Below are 4,817 nucleotides of genomic sequence, written 5' to 3' on the forward strand. Positions count from 1 at the left end.
ACCTCGCAAAGATTACACCGATATTAGATTTCTCGAACATTGCGTGGTTGCACTACGCCTGAAACTTAGTAATCAACATGCATTTATGTAGGACTGTCAAAAATCATCCGTTATCATGGTTTAGTTGTATTTTAAAACACAGTTTTTTCTTAAAAATGTTGTGTCAGACGTATTTGGTAGCATGATTATCTTGTTTAATCGTGTATTAAGTCCATATTTATCAGGTTGATATTTGTAGAAATAAGCAAAATACATTTATAAAACAAAAATAACAAGTTAATGGCCTTGTGTCAGAACACAGCAGGTATGAAGATATGTTTGGTTTTTAACTTTTTATTCTAACTTTAAAGCTAGATTATCCTTTGAAAAGTGTAAAACAGTTTTCGCCAACTGACCAAACTTTGACCACATGTTTCATGTTGTATGGACAAAAATACTGTTTGAAATATTTTTTGTATAAATAAGATCTAAGACGCCTAAGCATACTTTTTTTATTTATTTTTTATTTATTTATTTATTTATTTAATTTTTGAAAATGTTCAAATGTAGTTTTCTGTGATGGTCATGTTTAGGTGTACGGGATAGAATATGCAGTTACGGTACAAAAATCATCTCTCTGAAGATAGGATGTGGTCATTTTCTCACAGATACAACTTAAGGAATTATTGAACATTTCACAGGTGTGAGATGACTTGTGACGCTTCAAATTTCGAATTATTTTACATACCCATGATAAATAGAAAATATACTAAGTTCAAGTCAAGTTTTTCCACAGACCATCGTTGTAGAATATTTTTTGTTTTTTATTAAGACTTTTAATAATTTATTGAACTGAATTTAAAACATATTTTATTTTTTAAAAGATATCATTTAAACTTTTAAGATTATACTTTGAAATAAATTCAACACAGCATTCACAATGTCTCATCCTGATCACTGAACATGCGCGCACACACACACACACACACACACACACACACACACACACACACACACACACACACACACACACACACACACACAATCTCTTCTGGCTCAGAGACAGACAAACTCTGGTGTGAGAGAGAACCACTCTGGGATCTTTTGTATTATATTATAAGCAATTAATTTATATACTTTTAAAGAATAGAATGTTTTTCAACTTTAGTTAAATTAGCAAGATATTATTTTATATTATTGTGTATGCTATGACACCAACTTCAAGCGATCAAACTAACTGTCAAAACCAAGACGTATTATAACAACTTCAGTAGGCTAAAACTAACTGTCAAAACCATGAATTATAATTGCAAGGTCAATAGGTCAAAAGCTTCTCCTTCAGTCAGCAGACCGTCAAGACTTACAAAAATGTAAGATGATTTTATTTTTATCTAAACATTGCACATTTTTGTGAACCCGTTTCATACATTGCATTGTTTCTTCTTCTTCTTCTCTCAAAAAAAAAAAAAAATGCAAGATGATTTTTTATTCTTTTGTTTATCTAAAACTGAAACAATTGGTTTCAGTAGTTTTTTATTTTATAAGCATTTCATTATATACTTTTAAAAAGAATAGAATGTTTTTCAACTTTAGTTAAATTAGCAATATAATTATTTTATACACTTTTAAAGAACAGAATGTTTTATGTAAGATGATTTTTTATTCTTTTGTTTATCTAAAACTGAATTAAATGGTTTCAGTAGTAAGATATTTATTTTATATTATTGTATATTATATTATTTGTGTGAAATATACATCATTTTTATCAAATCTCTTTTTCTCACGTTCACTGCGCTCGGGAATGCAGAGGGTGGGAGGGGAATCTGGTGACACGCACCATATAACCCTTGTTGACACCCATATAACCATTCATCACAACCATCTGTCAATACCATGAATTATTATAACAACTTCAAAAACCCAAAACTAACTGTCAAAACTACATGATCAAGGGCTAGTCGGGTCAGTAGGTCATACTAACTGTCAAAAAACATGATCGATGGCTAACCGGGTCAAAGGTTAACCCTTTGATCCCCTTTTGATCTCCTTTGATCTCTGTTGATCCCTTTGATCCTATGCCAAAAGGGGCGGGGCACCTGTCAATCAGGTGGTCAGGTGGTCCGTGGTATTCACTACTTCAGAGAATGGGGTTTAGTGTTTTAGCAATTCAGAAAAACTGTAATCTCTCTCACTGACCTTGATTTTATAGTTGCACGACTCTTCTGAGTGTACTGTAACATGCTTTTCATGTAGAGTTTTTTACTGTAACCTTTTTGGCTTTTGCAGTGAGTTGGATCACTGTATTTTCACAGTGCTGAATATACAGGCATTCCATACTAAACAATATTCAGTACAATACTATACTTGCAGCACATACAGTATATCATTTATTCATCTTACTACTGTTTACTTTTTTTTACATAATTGCAAAATTTGTTTACTTTGTTACAATATACTTTTTTCTGTAACTGCACGCTTTGGATTCTGTGTTTTCCTTTTTTTTTAATGTAATGTCTAACAAATTATCTATATAGTGTTTATAATATTGACTCACTGTGCGTATGATCTAAAAGCATTTTGATTTTGAGCAGAGATACAATGATTTTGCCAGAAGAGTCAGAGGTTCTCTGAATGTGGTTTGAAAATTTGGTTTTGTGTTTAATGATTTGAGAAAGTGATTGATGGTTTCAAGAAATGTTTTTTAGCAATTCAGAAAAACTAACTCTCCTAAACGTGGTTCAAAATAAAACATACCAAATAAATTGTTTATCCTTTCATTCTAAAGGACAGTTAATGAAGCCTACTCATCCTCATAATTCCCATTATGCTAAATTGATGCAAGTAAATCAATTTAATGAGGTGCTCTGAAAATGATTAGCTGATGGTTCTTTTCATACTAAAATAGATCTTGCTCCATAGTTCTATTTCCTGTTTCCGGTTCCATAACACTCACCACTTGACCTATGCCTGTATGGATGGATGAATGTATGTATGTATGTATGTTTGTTTGCTTTGTTTAGTTTAGTTATGTTTGTGATTTAGTTAATAAAACTTGTGCACAATTATGAATTTGGTTTCTGATCCTCTGTTTGCATACAAAGTCCCTTTTACGATTTTGATCTTGTTACATGCTCTAATTGCTGTACATAAGGAATAATTATTTTTCAGCGACCATGAAAGATACATTTTCCTTAGAATAAATGAATAATCAAAGAGTTCGTTGGAACTGATTAATTGATTGTAATATTAATTTGGCTTACCTCAAAGTTAATCTAATTAACTGACCCAAATATTAATAATTAATCATAATTGGTAATTATGGATTATTATTAATATTTCCCCTTTGAGCTAATTTGTTACACCATTTTCATATTTAGCCTGTGTCACGGGTGGTTGCAGGAAGGCAGATGGAGACAAGGATATAATTCCAAGAATGAAGGTTTAATGTAATTAAACAAAACAGTTAGCAACACACACTAAACATAACAGAGATCAGACAAAGACTGACAGAATTTAAATACAAACACAGATTACACTTAACAGAGCACAGGTGATACAGATGACGATGACTAAACAGGTGATAAAACTGAACTGATAATGACAGTAATCATGGAAATGAAGGAGTGGCAGGAAAAGAAAAGGAAAACAGGAACAAATCAAAACAAACTGAAAGTCCAAACATACACTGACACGTGAAAGTACCTCCCCCTCCCAGAAGGTGCGACCTCGCGCTGTAGATAGACCAACTGCAGAGATAGGGGGCTCAGGAGGAGGACAAAGAGCAGGTGAAGGGTAGACAGAAGGCAGGAGCAGCCAGGGCGGAGCAGGAGGCCAGGGCGGAGCAGGCTGTGCAGGAGGCGCCATGGTGGAGGCAGGGCAGGCGACTCCAGGGGGCCGACTGACGGAGGCGGAGCAGGTGGAAGAGGATACCCGGATGAAGCTGGAGAGCCGACGAGCCAAGGCGATGCTGAGGATCCCAAGGAATATGGCGATGCCGATGGCTCTGGCGACCGAGGTGCAGGCGGGGATCCAGAAGGCCGCAGTGGAGCCAGAGCAACAGAGGACCAAGGTGGAGCTGGAGGGAGTGAGGAGCCCAACGGAGCCAGAGGGACGAAGGGACCGGAGGTGGAGACCGGGGATCCACTGACCATGATGGAGCTGGAGACTGGCAGACCTACACTGATTAACAGAACACAGGTGATACAGATGATGATGATGATGATTAAACAGGTGATACAACTGAACTGATAATGACAGTAACCATGGAAACGAAGGACTGGCGGGAAAAGAACAAAGGAAAACAGGAACAAATCAAACCACAAACTGAAAGTCCAAACATACACTGACACGTGACAGCCTGCTAATCATTTTGCATATTATTGGAAGCTTAATACACACCCTTCCATGAAGCTCAAGTCATTTTTCAATGATAAAAGCACAGAATAAAGCAAATATGCTGCATGTTGGCTGGTTGCAAGACCACCTGACCTTGCACAAGAACGGGGGGCGGTCATAGGTGTCATTTACACTGGGGACATGTCCCCACCACTTTTTGAAATGGCTGATTTTGTCCCCACCACTTTTTGAAAGCATTTGGTTAAAATGTTCTGAAAAATCAAGCGAACCAAGAAATGTTAAAGGTTTATCAATTATCACTTAAAATACTACTAAAATCCATATTACTATCACAGGAGCCAATGGCAATTAAATGCACGGATGCATAGTCAGATTAATGAATGAAATACAACTGTTCACGAACAGAAGATTGTATTTGACTCATGCTGCATACACATACGCAATGACAATTATGCCTACTGTAAATATAGAGTTACAACTAT

This window comes from Rutilus rutilus, assembly GCF_951802725.1.
Source record: "Rutilus rutilus genome assembly, chromosome: 12".
NCBI classification, from domain to species: Eukaryota; Metazoa; Chordata; class Actinopteri; order Cypriniformes; family Leuciscidae; genus Rutilus; species Rutilus rutilus.